This window comes from Notolepis coatsorum, assembly GCF_963971535.1.
Source record: "Notolepis coatsorum genome assembly, chromosome: 2".
Taxonomy (NCBI): domain Eukaryota; kingdom Metazoa; phylum Chordata; class Actinopteri; order Aulopiformes; family Paralepididae; genus Notolepis; species Notolepis coatsorum.
In genome coordinates this window covers 148,460,911-148,478,709 of record NC_140166.1, presented here as the reverse complement: position 1 = coordinate 148,478,709, position 17,799 = coordinate 148,460,911, and the positions used below count along the sequence as shown (strand labels likewise).

Sequence of the window (17,799 nt, the reverse complement as noted above, 5' to 3'; positions counted from 1 at the left end):
TCTCTAAATGTTGTGCCTTTATTTTTCAATGTTCACTAGTATTCGGACAACAGCCGAACACCTTCCAAAGTGATACATCTAAATTTAATTTAAAAACAACAAAGTTTACCAAAGTGCTGTACAAGTCCCACAACATAAGATAAAAAAAAATTAAAAAATATATTATAATAAAAAAAAAAAAATGTAAAAAAAAAATCGAAGCTTCGAATTAAAATCTAAGCTCGGCCCCGAAGCTTCGATTGCCAAAAAAAGCTTCGAAGGTCAGCCCTAATAGACAGATGCACTGCTATAGTTCTGATCTATAAATATACGCCTATGATATTGAATTGCATTTGATCCAAAACATCCAATTGGTTATTGGTGCAGGCAGCTGTTGTTTTTGGCCGATCAGATGTTTTTGTCTTCCAAGTGGTGTTTCCAGGGTCGCATTGGACAAACTAAGACCACGTCCTCGTCAGAAAGTACACTAAATTAAATGAAAATACAACTAAATGCAATATTGTGGACATCTACAGAAGATCGAAAAATTATTGTTTGGTAAACTGTAAATTGTACAACTTTACCATGGACTCCTAAGCCAAGCTAAACTAGGATAATGTACGTCATATAAACAGATGAGAAACACTGCTAAACTAATGTTAGTTCTGGATTTTGCTAATGAAGGGCTAATATCTGAGGCTGTCACGGCTAATAATAATAAAAATTATAATAAAATAAAAGAACAGCCATGTATGGTCACCACAGATAATTCAACAATTGGATAACAGATTTCTACCACTACTGAACAAGCCTCGGATCACCGTTAGATCCTCCACACCGCTCAGTAAGGATTGGAGCGCTTTCAAAACACAAGGCCACAGCAACAGCAAGCAAGCTGGCACTAACGTTACTAGTAGAGTTGTTCCGATACCGATACCAGTATCGGAAATGCCTCAGATACTGCCTAAAATGCTGGTATTGGTATCGGCGAGTACGCCGAAAGTGTAGCCTCCGATCCCATGATGTCATTTATCTTCTGCGGAGAGTGAGGATTATAAAATGAACGTGTTTTAAAGTGTGATGCGGTTTGTCATTTTAACACTTTGGGTGCCGGCCAAAAATCCGGAAAATGACTGTGGGTTGCCAGGATTCCTGGACGATTCTAGCATATCTCATGATCTTAGCGGAGCTATTTCTATATTTTATATTATAACTATGGGGAAATGGTTGGGCTCATTTGAAGACGACAAGTTGATGTACACAATGCAAAAAACCGTTTGTTTCTGCATGTCTTCGTTCGTTCACAATTACAAGTTAAAAAACGTCAACAAAAGATAAAAGTGGAGGTAAATTATTTAGAACAGAAGTTACAGGCACTTTTATGAAAGGTGTGCCGGCGGGGTGATAATAGGTACTGAACGTGGATGGTTTGATTGATTGATTGTTTGACAGATTGTTTTATTGGTTTGATTGATAGAATGTTTTATTGTTTTGTTGATAGTTTGATTCATAGATTGATTTGTTTGATTGATTGATTACTTTGTTGGTCATTTGATTGATAGAATGTTTGATTGTTTTGTTGATAGTTTGCTTGATAGAATGTTTGATTGTTTTGTTGATAGTTTGATTCATAGATTGATTGGTTTGATTGATTGATTACTTTGTTGGTCATTTGATTGATAGAATGTTTGATTGTTTTGTTGATAGTTTGATTCATAGATTGATTGGTTTGATTGATTGATTACTTTGTTGGTCATTTGATTGATAGAATGTTTGATTGTTTTGTTGATAGTTTGATTCATAGATTGATTTGTTTGATTGATTGATTACTTTGTTGGTCATTTGATTGATAGAATGTTTGATTGTTTTGTTGATAGTTTGCCTGATAGAATGTTTGATTGTTTTGTTGATAGTTTGATTAATAGATTGATTGGTTTGATTGATTGATTACTTTGTTGGTCATTTGATTGATAGAATGTTTGATTGTTTTGTTGATAGTTTGATTCATAGATTGATTTGTTTGATTGATTGATTACTTTGTTGGTCATTTGATTGATAGAATGTTTGATTGTTTTGTTGGTAATTTGCTTGATAGAATGTTTTATTGTTTTGTTGATAGTTTGATTCAAAGATTGATTGGTTTGATTGATTGATTACTTTGTTGGTCATTTGATTGATAGAATGTTTGATTGTTTTGTTGATAGTTTGATTCATAGATTGATTTGTTTGATTGATTGATTACTTTGTTGGTCATTTGCTTGATAGAATGTTTGATTGTTTTGTTGATAGTTTGATTCATAGATTGATTTGTTTGATTGATTGATTACTTTGTTGGTCATTTGATTGATATGCCTGGCGCTAATGAACAAGTAAGTTTTATAACTACTGGTGTAGGTCCAGACAACATTATTATAAAATACAGAATACTTTACAATGCAAAAAACTTGAAACTTTGATGCCATGAACATTTTTATTGTAAAATATGTTCAATAAACTGGGTGACAAGTCATCAGTACCAACCATTGTTGCTGTGCATTATATGCTGGTAACATTCACAGTATAGGATTATGGTAATTTACCAAGACAATACCTTATAAAAAGTGAACACTGGAGGATAATCAACCATTGTTTCAGTGCATTTAGGAGTTTGTTGGTAACATTCACAGTATAGGATTATGGTAATTTACCAATACAATACCTTATAAAAAGTGAACACTGGAGGATAATCAACCATTGTTTCAGTGCATTTAGGAGTTTGTTGGTAACATTCACAGTATAGGATTATGGTAATTTACCAAGACAATACCTTATAAAAAGTGAACACTGTGGATAACCAACCATTGTTTCAGTGCATTTAGGAGTTTGTTGGTAACATTCACAGTATAGGATTATGGTAATTTACCAAGACAATACCTTATAAAAAGTGAACACTGGAGGATAATCAACCATTGTTTCAGTGCATTTAGGAGTTTGTTGGTAACATTCACAGTATAGGATTATGGTAATTTACCAAGACAATACCTTATAAAAAGTGAACACTGGAGGATAATCAACCATTGTTTCAGTGCATTTAGGAGTTTGTTGGTAACATTCACAGTATAGGATTATGGTAATTTACCAAGACAATACCTTATAAAAAGTGAACACTGGAGGATAATCAACCATTGTTTCAGTGCATTTAGGAGTTTGTTGGTAACATTCACAGTATAGGATTATGGTAATTTACCAAGACAATACCTTATAAAAAGTGAACACTGGAGGATAATCAACCATTGTTTCAGTGCATTTAGGAGTTTGTTGGTAACATTCACAGTATAGGATTATGGTAATTTACCAATACAATACCTTATAAAAAGTGAACACTGGAGGATAATCAACCATTGTTTCAGTGCATTTAGGAGTTTGTTGGTAACATTCACAGTATAGGATTATGGTAATTTACCAAGACAATACCTTATAAAAAGTGAACACTGTGATGATAACCAACCATTGTTTCAGTGCATTTAGGAGTTTGTTGGTAACATTCACAGTATAGGATTATGGTAATTTACCAAGACAATACCTTATAAAAAGTGAACACTGGAGGATAATCAACCATTGTTTCAGTGCATTTAGGAGTTTGTTGGTAACATTCACAGTATAGGATTATGGTAATTTACCAAGACAATACCTTATAAAAAGTGAACACTGGAGGATAATCAACCATTGTTTCAGTGCATTTAGGAGTTTGTTGGTAACATTCACAGTATAGGATTATGGTAATTTACCAATACAATACTTTATAAAAGGTGAACACTGGAGGATAATCAACCATTGTTTCAGTGCATTTAGGAGTTTGTTGGTAACATTCACAGTATAGGATTATGGTAATTTACCAAGACAATACCTTATAAAAAGTGAACACTGGCTGATGATAACCAACCATTGTGTCAGTGCATTTAGGAGTTTGTTGGTAACATTCACAGTATAGGATTATGGTAATTTACAAAGACAATACCTTATAAAAAGTGAACACTGGAGGATAACCAACCATTGTTTCAGTGCATTTAGAAGTTTGCTGGTAACATTCACGTCACATGAACTACAGGGCATATCTTACTTGGTCTCTCGCATCGATGACTGCATTGTCCATTGATAAATGGATGAAGCGCCAGATGATCTGTGGACCAAAAAATATCCAATACATGCTTCCAAAGTATATAAATAATAGGCCAATGGACTGCATTAGAAAAGTGTGGTATGTTACCTACAGTATATACTTTTTTAAACTGGGTGACTGTCAGCAACCATTGGTTCTGTGCAAACGGTAAAAATGAGGGGGGAAAAAGATAAATAAAAAAAAAACTATATACACACACAATGCAAATTATGAATAGAGTCGATACAGCTAGATCGCTAACATAACGTCTCATCTGCAAGTGGTCCAAACATGCCTATGCAATATCGACAACCGTGGCCCAAATACATGTGTTCAACGCATTTGTCTTGTACAGAAAACAGTGCAACTACCCATACACTATACTATACTACAATATACTATACTATACTATACTACACTATACTATACTACACTCAGCTAGCTATACTATGTACCGGTACACATGGTTCTGTCTGTATCACACAATGATGGATTATTTAGAAGTAATCTGTACTTCTGTGTGCCGGATTATTTAGAAGTAGTCTGTACTTCTGTATGACAACTAATAAAGAAACTATTTAGAGAAATCCCTCTTTGTGTGGTACAGAGCGAAGCATTTGTCACGATGCAGGGGGACTTTGCACGATGTGCAAAAATATCTGGTCTCACTCCTGATGCCACGCCTACTGCAGACACGACATTTCCTACACGGTAGCTTTCTCTTCGGGGTGGCTTTGTATGCAACCATTACATGCTTCACAAAGCCACCCACTAATCTGCTCTGCGGGTCCCCCAGTGGGGCCCTAGGGTCGACACGCCCCACCTGCTCAGCCCCTGCCTCCTCCTCATCCCCACCCCCTGCCTCCTCCCCTGCCTCCTCCCCTGCCTCCGCCTCCGCCTCCATCTCCATCTCCGCTGTCACCCCAGGAATCTTCTTCTCCTTACCGTCTGTGTAGGTCCGCGCCACAGCCCTGGTGAACCGGAAGAGGTTGGAGTAATGCCCTTGTGGGTGCTTTTTTTTGTACAAGACAAAAGCGTTGAAGATACATATTTGGATCAGATACATCACAAACTTTTTGGTCCACTTTCCAGTCTTACGTGTAACCGGATAGTACGATATATTCTGATCCAGCTGATCGACGCCGTTCATGAATTTATTGTACTCCAGGATTGATGATGGCTTGAGCATCTCCACCCTCAGCGCTTTGCCCTTCTTCTGCTTCTTCCACACCATCGCCTTTTCCATGGTGTCCTCGTGGAAGCTGCTGATGGTCTTCACGATTCTCTTATCGCGCCATGCCACGATCAGGACCTCCTTGTTGTTGACCGCAATGCGCTCCCCCACACCGATGTCACGTTTGGTAATGTTCTTGATGATGGCTGGCTCGCCCCGGTGCTTCCTGAGGGTACCACAGACGTCGGTCCTCAACTGTCGGAGCCTGGCGGACATACGTACCGAGTTGTAGAAGTTGTCCATGAAGAGCGTATAGCCGGCCCCAGACAGACGTCCAAGCAGACCGACGACCGTGTCCCCCAGGAGCGAGCCTTCCCGACAATATGGCTTAAATGAAAAGCAATATCCTGTGCGTGATTCGCACAGGAAGTAGGACTTGATGCCATAGCGGGTGGGCTTGTTGGGGTTGTAGACCCGGAAGGTCAGGCGGCCTCGCCATGCCATCACCCCCTCGTCAATGGCGAGCTCGCGTTCAGGCTGGTACAGCTCCTTGCACCTCGCGTTTACATGGTCGACTACAGGGCGTACTTTGCACAATTTGTCTCTAACCTCCAGGGAAGTATTGTCCGCAAAGTGGAGGAATCGCCAGATCAATTGGAACCTGTTGCGTGGCATGGTATCAGAGTAGTACGGTGTGTACATCATGTCGTCAGTGGTCCACATCTGGTCCACGCGAGGCTTCCGCAGGACACTGCTAAGGAAATGGAGTCCGAGGAACTTCTTCAGCTCCTTCAATGTGAGGGGCTTCCAAAGCAGTGCCCTGCTACTGGTTAGCGTGGGGTCCAGCCGGGCAATGGACTGCTCAGCGTAGAGGTTGGACTGGGCAACAATAGAGTTCAGAAAAGCATCTGTCAGGAACAGATCCATCCATTTCGCAGGCCGGTAAGATCTGAGTGCCTTGGCGTCCTGGAGCAACCCCGGTTGGGCTGTGAAGGGGATCCTTTGAGGCACCCAGCCCTCATGAGACCAGGCATTCTCCTCTTCCTGGCGGATCGCAGCCCTGCTCTTCGCTCCTCCACGACCTGTCAATTATACAAATATACTATAACACCCCTACTGTAGACATTCATATGCCACGTAGTTACAAACTGTGTGAGTGAATGAGTGAGTGTGTGTGGGGTTCAGATGTCAGAGCTGGACGTGGTGTGGGGGTCAGAGGTCAGAGCTGGAAGTGGTGTGCAGAGTGAGGCCAACTTACCGCTCTTAGATGTGCGTTTCCGCCCTGCAACGGGTTCCGGCATGTCCAGACTAGCATCCAGTTCTAGAATCACATGATGTAATACATTACACTAGGGCAACGCATTGTCATTGTATTTACCACCATCACCACCAGACCAGGCCCTGCAGCAGCCAGTCACCACCAGGCCCAGGCCCTGCAGCAGCCAGTCACCACCAGGCCCAGGCCCTGCAGCAGCCAGTCACCACCAGGCCCAGGCTCTAGCAGCAGCCAGTCACCACCAGGCCCAGGCTCTAGCAGCAGCCAGCTACCACCAGGCCCAGGCTCTAGCAGCAGCCAGTCACCACCATGTACAATTACCTGCAGGAGTAGAATGTGATCCTATGTCGTTGCCAGTCTCAGCGTCACTATCTGCAGGGTCTGCGCCAGAATCTGAATTGGATTAAATTCATTCAGTAAGTAAGTCTCACAAAACACAATAGTAATACATTTACACATACATAAATGTAGTTAGTACATACCCAAGCATGTTGGTGTATTGGCCCCGGATTCGGTTTCGGAGTGTTCTGCTGTGTGAACACAAAATAAATCAGCGGCCATCAAAGCATGTACATGTGTGTGTGTTGTAATCAATGGAATTTTACATATGCTACACAACCATGCATTTAAATATAGGCCTCGCCATGTGCCCATGCCATTGTGTATGTGTGTGCTGTAATCAATGGAATTTGCATATAGAGGCCTCACCATGTACTGCGAAGTTCAAAGGTGTTGGAGAGGATGCATGTCTTTTGATCTTGTGTGTGTGTGTGTGTACACACACTGCACACACACACATACACACACATCAAATGGCATGGGGTGAGGCATCTACACACACACACACACACACATCCATGTAACTAAATGTAGTGGCCTGTACATGCCTACTATATCCTATATCATTCAACTATCGATTTGAACATGCACAAAACAATATTCACATTGCAACATACCAATTACCACGTCGACCACCACCACCACGTCGTATCATGCCCAGCATGCAACTATTATCACTTACATGATAGCTACACACTTCAAAGAGCCACTTCAAAGGGCGTGCACATGCACACACACACACACGCACACAAGACAACCTAACTGTAGCACATGGTAGCGTGGCCTGTACTACATGCCTACTATATCCTATATCATTCAACTATCGATTTGAACATGCACAAAACAATATTCACATTGCAACATACCAATTACCACGTCGACCACCACCACCACGTCGTATCATGCCCAGCATGCAACTATTATCACTTACATGATAGCTACACACTTCAAAGAGCCACTTCAAAGGGCGTGCACATGCACACACACACACACGCACACAAGACAACCTAACTGTAGCACATGGTAGCGTGGCCTGTACTACATGCCTACTATATCCTATATCATTCAACTATCGATTTGAACATGCACAAAACAATATTCACATTGCAACATACCAATTACCACGTCGACCACCACCACCACGTCGTATCATGCCCAGCATGCAACTATTATCACTTACATGATAGCTACACACTTCAAAGAGCCACTTCAAAGGGCGTGCACATGCACACACACGCACACAAGACAACCTAACTGTAGCACATGGTCGCGTGGCCTGTACTACATGCCTACTATATCCTATATCATTCAACTATCGATTTGAACATGCACAAAACAATATTCACATTGCATTAGTAAACATGACGTACCGTTGCCCCGTCGACCACCACCGTGTCCGACTCCCACGTCTGAATCGTGCGATGAATCAGACTCATACCTCCGACCCAAGCCGAGATCATCGTCAGATGATTCCGGAGCTAGAATATAATAAATGCATATCAGCGTTAGGTTTGGCAAACTAACGTTACATAGTCACAGAATAAGCGGTAGGTAAATCATCAAATACACGTTTCACACACACACAATCACATGCATATCGCCGGCGTTGGTTTGTCGAACTAACGTTACATAGTCACAGTATGTAAATCATCAAATACACGTTTCACACACACACACACAATCACATGCATATCGCCGTTGGTTTGTCGAACTAACGTTACATAGTCACAGTATGTAAATCATCAAATACACGTTTCACACACACACATATATATATATATATATAAGACCGTGTAATTACCTGGTGGTTCCCAATCGGCGCTCCCATCAGATTCGTGGGCGGTCGAATCGCTGTCCCCTGACTCGCATGAAGAAGCTATGACCACAGCGGCAGCCTTCCTCTTCCTCGAACTGCGTCGGGTAGAGCCGCTCCCGGTCCCGGGGCGAGACGCGTTACTGGGCCCAGCAACGGTCTCACGGCTCTCTCCGATCGGAGCTACCAAAGACGTTGGTGCTGTTGGTGCTGCTGCTGCTTGAACAACCGCGGGTCCAAACGCCAGCTTCGTCTGAACAAAGCGACCCGCCGCCGGATTGTCCCCTCGCTTTCCTACACTACGTCTCTTCATACTGATCTAATAATCTAAATGAAACTACTAACTGATCAAACTACTATTACTACTACTGAAATATACTACCTAGACTACACACTAATCCCTCGAATAGTACTACTACTTAGCACGACTAAGTACTTTCTAAAGCACAGCTGAAACCTTACAATTAGTCTGATACTACCACTATACTGTATAACACTATAAATATAGACTATAGGCTGATCTCAATTCAAATATCTCTCTCAATCTCTCTCTCTCTCTCTATCGCTCTATCTATCTCTCTCTCTCTCTCTCCTCCAAAACCTCGTAGATTCTGGGATCGCGCTAACGTTTTATACCTGTGGTTACATTGGCCAGGTATGCTGGCCAATCAAATGCCAGATTCATTGTGGGGTACAATATTCCCCCTATTGTGATAGTGTTAGAAAATAGGGGGACACTGCCACCTAGTGAAATTTGAGAGGAAATGCAGTTTCCGGTTAAAATTTTCTTCCAAAAGCTCGGCGGTGAAGTTCAGACGGGGAAAATCGAAAAAAGATGTAAACAGATCAAAGACGCTGTACAGCGTCCTCGGCACCTTGAGCATGGCCGGGAAAGACGCTGTAAAGCGTTTCCCGGCACCCAAAGAGTTAACAGCAGATACACTTTCTTAAATTCCATTGTCCCCGACAGAGCGGTGTGACGGGGAGCTCGGACGGGATGTGTTTTGCTTGCTGGTGTTATTATAGCATTAGCTGAAAAGCTAGCTAGTTGGAACAACATCCGCTTTAACGTTACATCAAATCAGATGATCGCCTGTCCTTTCTCCAGGACCTGACACTGTCCGTCTATCAACAATAATGCACCCACGGTGAATCGTATTTAAGTCAAGTAGCTACTGACTAGCGTTAGCTGACTAACGTTATCAAATGTCAATGCGGGGAAGACGAGCTAGGTCAGCTAGCTTAGCTTGATAACGGTACCTTGGCTAAAGTTGGTGCTATTCATAATTCAGCAATAATGGCTGCAGACCTGCAAGCAAAGTACAGCAAGTTCCAAGTGCCAAAGGATAAGAGTCTGAGGCAGAGTGTCAAAAGAGAATGTTGAATATTTATTTTGCATCGAAAATCACAACATAAACGTTAATACTAGCCAGAGCATCTGCTACTAGCCAACAGACTGGGTAGCAAGTGCAACGTCGTCCGTGCGGATCATTGGAGTAGGGTATATCTGCAGTGCCGCAGCCCCATACTCATTAATTAATGATACTAATACTAATCTATACAATCAATTGAATAAATACCATTACTTTCTAGTTATTACAAAAAAACGGTATATATGAAACAGTATCTGTAGCTGTAAAAAATAAAATGTTTATAATTTATATAATATACTTTTTTTTTTTTTTTATGTATGCACTGGTATCGGATCAGTATCGGTATCGGCCGATACCCAAAGCTTAGGTATCGGAATCGGATCGGGAAGGAAAAAATGGTATCGGAACATCGCTAGTTACTAGGTCAACAACGTGTGTGTCTGTGTGCCCGTCTGCCAGTTCTTCATGCAGTGGCCATCAGGCTCCACAACCGGGGACACAGACTGCTGCCAGCAGCTGGAGAACTAACGGCTGCAGAACATGAGAACCATTAGGAATGTCTGACTCTTAACCACTAAACCCTGCATGGACTATAACGCATATTATGACAGACCATCATCTGCACCTTTGTGTGTATACTGTTTACTTTGTCATATTTATATTGCCTATATTTATTGTAACTTATATTATGACCAATAGGGTATACAGACCATCATCTGCACCTCTGTGTATACGGTTTATTTTATATTCAATTTGTTTATTGCCTATATATATTCAGGGCTCTACAGTGCAACCATATTGCTCGCATATGCCCCTAGAAATATGTGTGTGCGAAACGGAAAAATCAATTACGTTGTTGTTGCCTACAACCAGGGACCGAAACTAAAGCCTGCCGCCCGCCAGGGGCGGTCAGTTTTTACCGTTGGCGCTTGACACTTAGAGGGCTGCCCGCCGTGTGACGTGTAATCAATCAAGTTCATAACGATACTCTTATTTTGAAAATCTGTGCGGGTCTCATTTCCGCCCCAAGCGCATCTCCAGTCATAATATCGATGGCTCTGGCAGTTAGCAACAATTAGGTTCGTATGATACTCTTATTTTGAAAAAAAACGTGGCAACGAGTCATATCCGCCCAGCCCTGCAGCGGGATACTATTGGCTAAGGGCTTCTGCTCGCAGTGCTCATGTCAACACAGGCAGTCTGCTCTAGAAGAGCGGACCTCCGTTACTGTTTAAACAATGACCCAGTCAACTATTCACTTTTAGTTTAATACATGACGAGGCATTGTCTAACGGTATCTAGCTGGCTAGCTACTGATAGCTGCTGATATCAACAAATGCTCCAGCAATAGTCGAGTGCGTAATACCTCCGTTCCCTCGTTAGCTCGCGTTAGCTAGCTCACGTTAGTCGATCTGTCCCAGTAAACTAAATTGTCTTAACGTTATCTACCGGGCTAGCAGTAGCTACAGATAGCTCCTGATATCAATGTCTTATAACATTGATTGAATGCGTATTCTAGCTGAGGGCATGTTGAATGTGATTTGACACAAGAACAGTAACGTTATAAATGGGTCCAGCTGCATCGCCGGAGAATCCTTGCATGCTGAATGTAGGGTCTAGCTGAATATAGGGTCTAGCTGCAGGGCCGGAGAATCCTTGCTGGAGCTGGAGGCTACTCAAGTATACACACACAGACAGTGGAGCTGTTTGCAGATAGCAAGCATTTTGACTTATTGCGTGGTGGCGATGTCTCGCAGATAATACAACTACAAGTATGATTATATAATATATATTTTATTTAAAAAAAAATGTATATAAAATATATATATATATATATATTTTTTTTAATCAAAAATTTTGGCAGGTAAGAAATATGCTTGGCGGGTAGACTCTTCCCATCTACCCACCACTGGCCGGTGAGTCAAAAAGTTAATTTCGCTCCCTGCCTACAACTTTGCCACAGTAGGCATTAATCACTTAATTAATAGTTCAAATGTCTGTGTCCCATTCCCGTTTGCACATGCAGATACACACACACGCACACAGTGGGCCAGTGACTTTGGTGGTATGTGCTATTGCACAGATGTGTGTCCCGTTCCAGTTTGCACATGCACGCACAGTACAAATATACATTTATTAAAAAATAAATAAATAAACTCTGTTACTTGAAATATTTTCACTGTGCTCCTAAATTTCTTTGTGTGCTCCTAAAATTTTTCATTTAGGAGCACATGTGCTCCTTGGGAAAAAGGTTAGCGTAGAGCCCTGATATTGCTCTCCTATTACCCTGAGCAGGGGAGGAAATTAGGCCACTTTACTCGCCAAATGCGAGTATTTTTTACGTTTGGCGAGTGATTCATGAAGAGCACACGCCAGTCTGGCGAGTACTAGTAATTACAAAACAAAACAAAAAAATCATTCTGCAATCTGCTGATTCGCTCACTGGCACAAGCCGAAATCTGACTCCCCCCTTGATTCCTCCCATTTGCGCATCATAATAATCCGACCATAACCAATGAACATCATCGTTGTACAGATGCGCTCTAAGCTCCTCCAATGAACACTCGTTTTCTAGAAGATGTCGCGCATCTAGGGGAAGTGGACAGACCACTGCGCACAGACCTACAAACTCCTGTCACCGGCTTGACAACGTAGACACACTTAGACAAAAACACATTGTGGATGAAAATAATTGCATGTAGAGTCGTCGCTTTCGGATATCAGTGCGGTCTGACATGGGGACGAACAACAGCACACGACGTTCTCCTTCGAGTCGGATGAGAATGACAAGTGGACGTGAGGCTAACCAGCATTAGCCGGCTAGCTACCTAGCATCAAGCTACCATAACGCGCATTCAACATAGTGGACTATACTGAGCGGCTTTGCTTAAATGCAGCCGAGTGACATTTTATTATTACCGGGTTTCCCCCCATATCACCACTCGCCCATATGCCCTTCACAACGGTGATGTTGTCATACACTTGGCATTCAGAATACACCTGCTGAACCCCTAGCGTTGTCAACTTGTCATGAGATTCGGTTCCAATGTATTGTCATCATACAGCACAAGTACAGTACAACCAGAATACGTTTGGTATCCAACCAGAGTGCAAATGTAACAAGTCAAGTTCAAGTTGTTTTATTTAGCTATTACATTACAGTGAAATGCTTGGTTCTTTCACTGCCCAGCCCAGTCCAACCTAGACCAGCCCAAACCAGGCCAACGGTCCCAACCCAGCCCAACCCAGTCCAACCTAGACCAACCCAACCCAGTCCAACCTAGACCAGTCCAACCTAGACCAGCCCAACCCAACCTAGACCAGCCCAACCCAGCATCTTTCACTGCCTAGTTCAGCCCAACCCAGCCCAGCATCTTTCACTGCCTAGTTCAGCCCAACCCAGTCCAGCCCAGCATCTTTCACAGCCCAGTTCAGCCCAACCCAGTCCAGCCCAGCATCTTTCACTGCCTAGTTCAGCCCAACTCAGTCCAGCCCAGCATCTTTCACGGCCCAGTTCAGCCCAACCCAGTCCAGAATAGTTCCCTCTTTCATGTTAATATGTGATATCCTAATATTTTGAAGAGTAGAGACAGTGTGATTAATACATGTTGTATGCTAATATTGTGGAGAGTAGAGACACTTATTAATGTTTTATGCTAATAAATATTTTAAAGAGTAGAGACACGGTGTGATTATTATTACTATGATTGAAAATCAATTTAGACGAAGACATACAAAGAAGTAATTATCACAATTAGCGATTTATTTTTTGGCTGGTAAAAAAAATCATCTACTCGCCAGTTGGCTGGTAAGCCAAAAAGTTAGTTTCCTCCCCTGACCCTGAGCATTATCTGTACCCCCCCCCCTCCCCTGCTGCTATGATCTCCCCAAGGGGATCACTAAAGGAATATCCTGTCCAGTCCAGAGGATAGAATGTTTTCCCCTCTGCGTGGGCGAGACCTGTTTGCTGCTATCTCCTCCATCCCAACCTCATCCTAGAAGCATTAGCATAGCATAGTAGTAGTGTAACTGTGGCCATTATATGGTTTCATCATTTATGTTATTTCAGTTTAAGTGTAATATTTGAGAATGTATTTATGTTTCATTTCTTATTTTCTTTATTATTTAATTTGCTACAATTTATAATATATTCATTTTGACGTCTGGTCATATGTGGTGTCCCGTTAGGCTGCTGTTGTGTTGTTACATTTGGGTCTGATTAAGACACCTGCGAGCAAGCGGCAGGGATGTTGGGAGACTGGGACTCATTAAAACACCTGCGAGCAAGCAGCAGGACAGAGACGAGTTGTACAGGCTCTCTAGATTCGAAGAGTGTACGACTATGTGTAGTGTACCACTAAGACTGTTACCAAGAACAGAAGAACAAGACCCCTTTGTTATGTAGCATGCAGCCAACGAGGTAATTAATGTTTGTTTGTATTTTGCTTTTCTGATGTATTGTTTTCATATCGTGTATATTATTGTTTGTGTTGACCTGACGCAACGTATATGTTTCTGTTTAAGTTTTCACGGTGGATTGGAGGACCAAGCCTTGAATAAACCCGTTGAAAGGAAACCACTTGTGTCTGCAGTGCTTGAAGGAGTTACAAGTAGCATAGCATAGCCTCTCAAGTATAGCCTATATAGCGCCACGGATAGAGACTGAGAACTGTCTGTACTGACGGAACTTAAGTAATTAGTTATTTGAATTCCTGAAAAGATTCAGTAATGTGATTATATGTGCCCTGATGGAAACAAGACAAACGTCTTTCTCAGGTCTGCATCCCCTTAACAATTGTATGTATTGAGCCGTACTGTATTGTACCCATTCTGCAATCTGTTAAATAAAGTTTTCATTCATTCATTCATCATCCCTGGGTTTTGTATAGAGTTTTCCAAAATATTTGTCTGAAAACCAATAAGAAATATAATCATTGTATAGGTCTAACTGAACTGAAAACATTGATGGTCCACATGGCATGAAGCTCTGTGGCCCATATATGAATGGTGAATATACATTGCATATTGATCAATATTCATTGTTTTTTTATTACTATTTCAATGTTTTGGGGAGATTTATGTTTTTGTAACATGGCTGTATTGAAAGATGGTGTTTTGGAGTAAAATTACCAGTTGTTAAAGTTAGAGGTTCTATGCAGGATTGCAAGTAACTGTCTAACTGTACACAACTGTTTCCACTGACTGTACATAACTGTTTCCAATAGAGGGCGCTATAGGCGGAGCCGCTAATGCTACCACCAGGTGGAGAGTATTTAAGGAGATGTCTCCTCCCCCTCTACCTCTTTTCCACCTGCCTCTCACGGAGAGGAGAACTCATGTACTGCTGCCTTGCCATGTAAATAATAAACCACGCCGATTAAAGGCTGACGGTAGAAACCATGCCTCTTGACCACATTATTGTCGCCCCATAGCCAGACTCTGTCAACACCAGTAAACAGTCAACATGTAAACGGTAACCATGGCCAAAACATTTACATCATCTGACTAGTATACCTTTTTAAACTGTATCATAATTGTTGTATTTAATGTATTGTCATCACATTTACAGTTACATTTGTAGTCAAGGAGTAGAACACATTCAGTTGCATTATTATCCATGGGATATTGGTTATAATGGTCATATTGCCTTTTAAATTAAGATTATGTACCAGGCGAGGGCAAAAATATGATGTTTTCCTTCATTGTATCTCCATTTACTCTGGAATGGTAATAGATGTGGGTTTACACTGGATTCATATGTCCTACCTTGTTACCTATCAAAGGAAACCAGAAACAGGAGGCCTGAAAAATATGCTTGGTAGTGTTATAAAAGATGTGATAGCACACATTTGGAGGCAACTGCTGCATTGCTATCACATATTTTCTAGCAGTAGGGGTGTATACCTTCCCAAAAATCACTATGAAAGTTAGTCCCCCAAGATGGTACCCGTAGTCCAAATGTGGGGCCCTGGCTCACGGCCTAAGAAGCATTTTAGCATAGCCTCTCAAGTAAAGCCGAAACAGTGGCTGAAATGCTCAACAGTTGAATAAACGCACATTTCTCTCTATACATAGAGTCGCACCAGTTTCTGACCTAACGTCACATATTCAGTAGTAGCATTAGCATAGCAGCTTAGCTTGTTAGCTGGTCCAGCTAACTTACCTCTGGTCAAGGCCCAGTCTGGATGGAAAAGTGGCAGAAACGCCCAACACAACAGATCAGATGTGCAGTCAGTAGATGAATACAAGCAGATTTTACTGTAACAAAACGGAGAGGTCGACATGAACCTAATGTACCTTTGTTTACCCGAACGACGAAACTCCAGAAACTACGTGTGTTTTAGTCGTCGTCTTCTTCTTCTTCTTCTTCTTCTTCTTTGGAGTTAATGGCGGGTCGCAACCACAGAAAGGCGCATACCGCCACCTACTGTACAACCCAGCAACTGGAGCGGATAAGGCAAGAACCCGGCAAAGAAAAGAAAACAATAAAGAAAAACAACAAACCCAGAACAAACCAAACTAAATACCCAACCCTAACATCACCACCCGATACAAACATAATACAAATTAAAATTAAAATAAAACCTAAACACAAACAAAAGAAATTAAATACAATAAAAATCCTACCCCCCAAACCAATTGAAAACACAAACCCCAAAACCAAATCCTGCACCCCTTTACTGCCCACCACATCCCTCAACAATCCCCCCCCCCCCCCCCCCCACCCCTCTCCCTCACCCTACCCCACAAGACCCCCTCTCATACCGAGCACAATGAAGCAGCACATTCCAGCTCCCCACAAAAAGGACAACCGCCGGTGTTCTGCGAAATTCTACTACCTGCTGAATTCTGCTGCCAGCGCTCCTGCGCTTGCGCACGCATGGCGCACGCGGCATGCGCATGACCCACAATCGTTCACTTTACAATATTCTGCCACCTTGCTGACGAACGTCTTGTTGAGTCTTGTTGATATATCTTAAACAATATCTTAAACATATGTTTTTCATTGCACCTTTTGAACTGTATACGCATGTAAATATTTGCATGTAATTGGCTTTGCAGCCGAATGTATTTGTAGATGATAAAATGCCGGTACACCTGTTGGAATTCGGAGTGAACTATAGGGTGACGTCACCCAGCTGTCCAAACATATAGGCGATTCGCGCTATGGCAGCAGTTCTCAGCAGAGTAGTAGAATTTCACAGAACACCGGTCGCGTCTATACTTTCCGTAGCCGCATTTCTGGCAGACGCTCTCTGATTGGCCACTGTTGCCCAATCGCGTGACGAGCTGTGTCTTTGCCCATTTCCGCGTCGAACAGCCTGCAAACTACCTGGCGTTCTATCGCCATGCTCTAAGACAAACTCTAACCTTAACCAACTTCGAAAGACTGCCTAAGCTTAACCGTCGAAAGAACTTGCCGTCACACTCTAAGACAAACTCTAACCTTAACCAACTTCGAAAGAGTGCCTAAGCTTAACCAGTGTAGAAACAGGCGTCGGCCAATCAGAGAGCGTCTTGCCAGAAATGCGGCTACGGAAAGTATAGACGCCTCCCGGTCGCGTGTAGCTTATTGCCAGCGGAAGAGTGCAAGAATGCTTCCGCATTAGTCACCGCACGCCAGTACGGTAATGCGCCTTTCCTTTCGCCCCGCTCAGACAAATGCATGTAGTACATTGCAACACAACGCAGCATTTCCGCGTACAT

The 17,799-nt window shown here is 42.2% G+C and overlaps 1 long non-coding RNA gene across 1 annotated transcript in view; it reads right to left on the bottom strand.

Annotated features, from left to right (window-relative positions):
- The window catches only part of LOC311224386, a 38,367-nt gene extending 21,898 nt beyond the window's left edge, over positions 1–16,469 (bottom strand). The window contains exon 1 of the long non-coding RNA XR_014619437.1: positions 16,390–16,469. This is a non-coding gene — a long non-coding RNA (uncharacterized lncRNA). The remainder of the gene's footprint in view (positions 1–16,389) is intronic.
- Positions 16,470–17,799: the final 1,330 nt, after the last annotated feature.